Here is a 7,130-nt window from a genome sequence, read left to right as displayed (position 1 = left end):
TGTAGTGAGTGGTAACTCCTCCTTTACGCTAGAACCGCCCTCTCTAGGCTGGAACCGCTCCCGGTGCCGCCCCCACCCCCGTGCGCTCGCCGCCGTTCCCGCCGCCGCCGCCGCCCCTGCGCGCTAGCCGCCGTTCCCGTCGCCGCCCGGTCCCGCCCCGCGCGCTAGCCGCCGCTGCCGGCGCCACTCGGTCGCCCGCCCTCGCCCTCGCCCCCGCGCGCTAGCCGCCGCTCCCGGCGCCGCTCAGGCCCGCCCTCGCCCCCGCCCAGCGAGCTCGCGGCCGCCCCCGTGCCGCTCGGTGCCGGCCCCCGTGATGCTCAGGGGCAGACCCCCATGTTCCCTCGGATCTTCGGCCATGAAGCTGGAGGGTATGTTTCTCAAGTCTCAACCACCTTCCTTGATCAACTACTACTGCTCTGTGTATACATGTTTACCATGCTGTTAATACATTCAGTTTATGTTCTCCTCTAGGATTTCCAGATTTCAGCTTGTGCTAATTGTTTGTTGACACAGAATAGGTCGACCACAGAACTGAAAACATGGGAAGCAATCATAAGAACTGTGCTGCATGTGTAAGCCGTTACTGAATAGTTGTTGTTGTCTGTATCGTAGTGGCGTCACTGTCGTTGAATCTTGATAGAGTAACTATGGAGACATAAGTCAATATCATAGATTGGTACTAGGATTCTCAAACAAGTGAAGATACATCAGGGGTTTGTTCCATGTTGCTTTAGTTGAATTGCTATATCTATCCATCTCTTTATTTATCTGAGGTGCTCGGACATGAAGTCCTTTTATATAGATATTTCTGGTCAAATTTATCTGCTGCACGTCCCCTGAACTTATTTATGCTCACAGCATAGTGGAGAGTGTTGGAGAGGGCGTGACAGATGTTGCCCCTGGTGACCACGTCCTCCCTGTGTTCACCGGGGAGTGCAAGGAATGCCCACATTGCAAGTCTGCGGAGAGCAACATGTGTGATCTGCTCAGGATCAACACCGACAGAGGTGTGATGATCGGGGATGGCAAGTCGCGCTTCTCTATTGGCGGCAAGCCGATTTACCATTTCGTAGGGACTTCCACCTTCAGTTAGTACACTGTCATGCATGTCGGTTGTGTTGCCAAGATCAACCCTGAGGCTCCCCTTGATAAAGTCTGTGTACTTAGCTGTGGTATTTCCACTTGTAAGTTGACTTGTATTGCTGTTGTAGTATGCTTATTATGGCTACAGCTTATCTCATGATGCTGAGATGCCATTCTTTGTTTTAGGTCTTGGCGCGTCAATTAATGTTGCAAAACCACCAAAGGGTTCCACAGTGGCGATATTTGGGCTAGGGGTTGTTGGCCTTGCGGTAAGTGTCCTAATCCCTCCCTTGATTGTTCTGCCATTGCAACCGGTACATGCATCTGACTTGCATCTATTTGCCCGTCGTATTTGTATGATTTAGGCTGCAGAAGATGCAAGGATTACAGGTGCATCAAGGATCACTGGTGTTGACCTGAACGCCAACAGATTTCAAGAAGGTAAATACTCCTTATTTTACTATTCATGGGGTTATTTTTGTTGTTTTGAGAAGTTCCTCAGATTTTCTATTTTCTCCATGTTCAGCTAGGAAGTTTGGCTGCACGGAATTTGTGAACCCGAAAGATCACACCAAGCCAGTTCAGCAAGTGTGTTCCTTCACACGAGGAAAATAGTTATTCATTATGCTTAATGATGATCATGACATACAACTTCATGGTGATGCTTCAGGTGCTCGCTGACATGAGAAATGGTGGAGTTGACCGCAGTGTTGAGTGCACTAGCAACGTCAATGCTATGATACAAGCATTTGAATGTGTTCATGATGTATGACTTCTTAAGACATCAATCGTCCACTCAAGCATGATTATTTTGCATCGCCTCTTATCTCTAGATGGAAGCTTGAATTCTGTGATCTGTATACAGGGCTGGGGTGTAGCTGTGCTGGTGGGTGTGCCACACAAGGACGCTAAATTCAAGACCCACCCGATGAACTTCCTGAATGAGAGGACCCTGAAGGGCACCTTCTTCGGTAAGTTCAAGCCGCGCACTGACGTGGCCAATGTCGTGGAGATGTACATGAAGCTGTGCTGGAGAAGCTGCCCACCTACGACCGCGCGCGGACGGCGGTGCTGGCCATGCCGGAGGGGGAGCTCAAGGAGGTGAACGCGGACAAGCTGGCTACGCAGCAGCGCATCGCCTGGGTCGGCGACGACCACGAGTGCTACCTCTCCAAGTTCAAGGACCGCGTCGACCGGACGCCCCCCCAGCTTGAGCTTCTCACCTCCTCTTTGGAATTTCTCAACCAGGTGGGAATTCGCAAAATTCTTTGTTTACAGGTCAACAACAGCAGCAATTGCCCAACCAACCACCACCATTACCTAATCAGCCACCACCACAGCTATACCAGGTTCTTTTCTTCTAGAAGATATGGTTGATTTGATTATGCTGTCTTAAAGTTGGCTTTTTCCTCGCGTAAAGAAATTTGAGTCTATTCCGGAATGTTTTTTTCCTTTACGCAGCATTTGCTGTGCAAAATCAGTTTTAGGATGTACATGAAATGATGGAGTATTCTTGATCTGCTCAGGAGTTTTAGGCCTCAAAGAACTAAGCATGCAATGAGGAACGCCTCGGTCGGCGACGACCACGAGTGCTACCTCTCCAAGTTCAAGGACCGCGTCGACCGGACAACCCCCCCAGCTTGAGCTTCTCACCTCCTCTTTGGAATTTCTCAACGAGGTGGGAATTCACAAAATTCTTTATTTACATGTCAACAACAGCAGCAATTGCCCAACCAACCACCACCATTACCTAATCAGCCACCACCACAGCTATACAAAGTTCTTTTCTTCTAGAAGATATGGTTGATTTGATTATGCTGTCTTAAAGTTGGCTTTTTCCTCGCGTAAAGAAATTTGAGTCTATTCCGGAATGTTTTTTCCTTTACGCAGCATTTGTTGTGCAAAATCAGTTTTAGTATGTACATGAAATGATGGAGTATTCTTGATCTGCTCAGGATTTTTAGGCCTCAAAGAACAAAGCATGCAATGAGGAATTGTTAACTAACCTTTTGCTATCATAGTGTAGTAACATATTATCAGCATTAGAAAGTAGCATGTGAATTGACTCTTATTATCAGATTATCTATAATCCAATAAGACTAATATTTCACACAGTATCCATGCTTATGCTTATGTCCAAAACTTGGCCTGAATTTTGTTTCTTACCTATATCTGTCGATGACTACTATTTCTCAAACATGCTTTAGCTACTGCATTTTTATAAAGGCTCATCCGAGTCACCTCCAAATGGTCATTTTTTTCAAAATCTTGCTCTGATGGTCAAAGTGAGGAGTTAGGATTGCTATGGTTTGAGGTGTATTTTAATGTTGTAGCTTACTAGCTTTCTACTTTTGTGTACAATTTCATTTCGGTTCTAACTCATTTAGCTTGACTGTAACTGAGAGTGGATAAGGTACGCACCAGTTTGTCAAAATACACATTGGTTATCTTACGAACAAGTATATCTATCACCAGAGCACAAGCAAATATCTTATTGTTTCATGAAGCAAACTGGTGGCATTGGTGCTCCTGGATTGAACTCATCTGTTGGATTGCCCGCTGCATCAGTGCTTGGAGCACCTCTGACAGTTGCTTATCTTCTTGTACAGCCTGTTGGAGCAGCTCGTCCTCCACCTCGTGGTCCAAGTCCAGGATCCGTCCGTCCGGCACGCGCACGTGGTCAACACGCTGCGGCGGTTCAAGGTCGACCCGTTCACCGACGAGTTATTCGCCGCGTTCCAGGTGTCGCACCGGCAACAGCTTGATGGAAAAACAAAAAACATAGCACACCTGACTTACTGTAAGATGGATTTAATCAGCTAACAACGTACTAGCTAGCTTTGCCATGAGATGGATCGGTGAATTGATTGATCGACTAGCTAGCAACGCACGCACGGACTGGCATGTAACATGTTTACTGTTTATACTTTTTCAACTCACGCCGATAAAACCTAAGAGCTACATGACTAAGCAGAGTTAGAATTTCGGTATTACTTTGGACAAGCAATCATTGGTGAATTCTGGCTATATGTGAGATTTATTGGCACCCAACAGAGAGAACTAGCAAGCTGGTGATTTCATCGTGTTTAGGAGGTCAAGCTTGAAAAAGGTACAATTCTCGACTTATAAAGAATCATGTTTTTTTCAAAAACATCTCGAGAATCATGTTAATCATAATATTTCCCCTGCTTAAAAATGCTCCCTGATGTGTTAGTTAACGGTCCTGTGGATATAGTTTATTTGATTTTTACAGAATTTGACCATTTATGGAGGCTTTCGTTAATGATGGATCAACCTTGGTTCTAACAATTAGCCTATCCGACATGCAACCCCTGGGGAAATGGGTTGCAAAATATAGCTTGTTTTCCGTTTGTATGGTTGTGGTCATAGTCTATTTTAAGCCTTTATAAGTTTCTGTGGTTGTGAAGTGTATTCACCTCCACGTAGAAATAGACGATTAATTTTTTTCACCCATGAAGCGTCGTCGTGATGGTTCGACCTCGATCGATCCACCCATGTGCTCCCACCAAGGTAAATGACGATTCTGCTAGCTCCTGCGATCTGACCATCAGTTTAGTTGATGCCACTAACCTCTACCCACCATGCTGATTGGCTACAGATAGATGTCAATGTGAGGGTAATTGATGGGTCGCTGTCCGGCGTGGTGACCATTGAGTCGTGGAGAACACATGCAAAATTGGTCATACTCAACAAGTAATGTTACAAGAGCTCATTTCTTCAGTATTGGCATATGTAGTCATGTACTCATGCGCTGACATTTCTAGAGTTAGCCCCTAATCAAATAAATGTTTGGTCTCTGATTCATCATAGAATATTTGTGCTTGGTGAAATAAATTTCACACATGACATGATTTTGTTAGTCAAACGGTTTATTTAAGCAGGAGGTAATCTTCTTAAACTCTCCATAAAACAATCAGAATAATTCATTAGTTGATTGCTTAGTTCTGTTATCTATCCCATCTCTTTCTCATGGAACATAACCTCAAAATATGCACATAATATTCCAAGATCTCCCATCACGATATGTCAAATCTAAAAAAAATGAGTTGATTCATTTCCATGTGATGTGGAAGTTATTAGTGGTCATTTTTAACCATACAGTTTGAGTTCACTTTTGGATGTTATGCTTGTTGAATATGATACTTAAAAAAATCGATTATGTGATGTAGTAACGTCAAATGTGGTAGAAAAATGTTTTTATGGTTCATGTGGAAAAATGCAAAAGCTTTGCCTCTGTTTATACTAACCATTAGTTTAGAATAGTATAAGCAAATCTCGGATGCATTTGGTTTTTAAAACTCTTTATTGCAGCTGGTTGGTGCATAATTTACAACGATGATTTTAGTCATTGAATTACATGCTATTTGTTTTGTAAAAAATATGTGTGTTGAATGGTGGGTACCCCTGAAAGTTTCCTTGCGAAAGAAAAAGATGCAAATGAAAGTTATGGAAAATTGCATACTAACAAATAAATTCTAAGGAAAGACGACGTGAAATTTGAAACAGATGCAGGAGGAAGATGCTTGGACAGTGACTTGCTAAAGAAGAACAAAAATACTAAGGGGTTGTATTTCTTTCTACGGCATGTGCTTTTTAATATTGTAAAAACATGAGGCATGTAATATCATAATATAGCTTTAAGAAAACTGACTTAGACTTCAATTCCATATAATCACTCATTAGAAGTACATGGATAAGGAACTATGTATCAAATAACTTATGAAGAACCCAAATTCGGGGTTGAGTTTGCCTTTAGTGAGATCCTCATATCTCTACTATGAAAGGATGAGTCTTTCAAGACAATAAATACTTTGATATGAACTAAAGGAACATTATCTGTTGAGCTGCTTTTTTTTGTAGCTCTATGATAAGATTTAGCATGTCGGTATCCTTACATTCTAACACGTTCTTAAACATCAATAAGATCCATGGGCATCTTGATCGTGAGCAGAGGGAGGGGAGCAGAGCTAGATGGCGAAGAGAAGTCGTCGGCATTGTGGTGCACCACGCCATCCACTCCTGGTCGATCCCCGCCCATCCCAGCGAACATGGTTTGTGGAAGGGTCTCCTGGACACGACGCGCACTGGGTGTTGCCACAAAAGATTCAGACCGGCTTGGCGCTGTTGCGGCGGGGTCATGGGGCCGGGCCGCCGCGCGGTGGATGACATCGTCCAGACTGCGCGCGCGTCCAACGGAGCACTATACCCCCTCCCCCTCGATCTCACCTCACAACTGCGTAGCTAGGAGGAAGGGTTCAAAGGCGCATGGTGGAAAGTTGGGCCGTGATGGGTGCCTCACACGCCGTTCTGATGCGCGTCATGACGCGTCGGCGGCTGCATGGGGAAGCATGGTGGGTGGCTAGCTGAAAGGGGGGAGGGGTGAGCAGTGAGGAGAAAGTGAGACTGAGAGTGTTCACGGTTGTAGGATTGCTTTTTATCCCGCAACTTTATAATTTTTGTTTCTATATATTGGTGTACATTTTAGCATAAGAACGGAGGTATTTACACGATCTATCAGGGCTATCAAATTTCTTGGCTAGATTAAGAAAATGTTATTTTGCATATTCTAGATGTATGTCTATCTAGCCTTTTATTTTGCATGTTAAATATGAATATATGATACTATGTCCCGCAGAGGTTGTTAGGGCTATGGGAGGATGACGATCCTCTCTTGAGCTATTGATGAGGGGAGCAAGGGTAGATCAAGCGTTCAATGATGGTGGTGAGACAACTAGCGAGGTTGAGTCAACTGCGGAGATCAATAATGATGATAAACAACATCAGTTTGTCGTCCCGTGGCAACGCACGGGCACTAAACTAGTATTCTTTGAGGGAGTTTTTCATGTGATGAAAATACCAGGTGCTATTCGTTCCATATATTTCATTAGCACATATTTTTTTATGAGAACAGTTACTCCGGCTTGTAAATTTTTTACGCAGGACAATTCTTCATTCCAAAAGTGACATTACGTGCTGGAGATGGAGCATGCGCGAGCATTTTTATGCACCGGTGTTCATTCATGTTG

The 7,130-nt window shown here is 44.3% G+C and overlaps 1 pseudogene; it reads left to right on the top strand.

The window, feature by feature from the left end:
- The first annotated feature begins 296 nt into the window (after positions 1-296).
- On the top strand, positions 297-1,764 carry LOC123396559 (annotated as a pseudogene).
- The last annotated feature ends 5,366 nt before the right edge of the window (positions 1,765-7,130 follow it).

The sequence above is a fragment of the Hordeum vulgare genome, chromosome 5H (genome assembly GCF_904849725.1).
Source record: "Hordeum vulgare subsp. vulgare chromosome 5H, MorexV3_pseudomolecules_assembly, whole genome shotgun sequence".
In the NCBI taxonomy this organism is placed as follows: domain Eukaryota; kingdom Viridiplantae; phylum Streptophyta; class Magnoliopsida; order Poales; family Poaceae; genus Hordeum; species Hordeum vulgare.
This window is presented reverse-complemented; position numbering and strand designations above follow the sequence as displayed.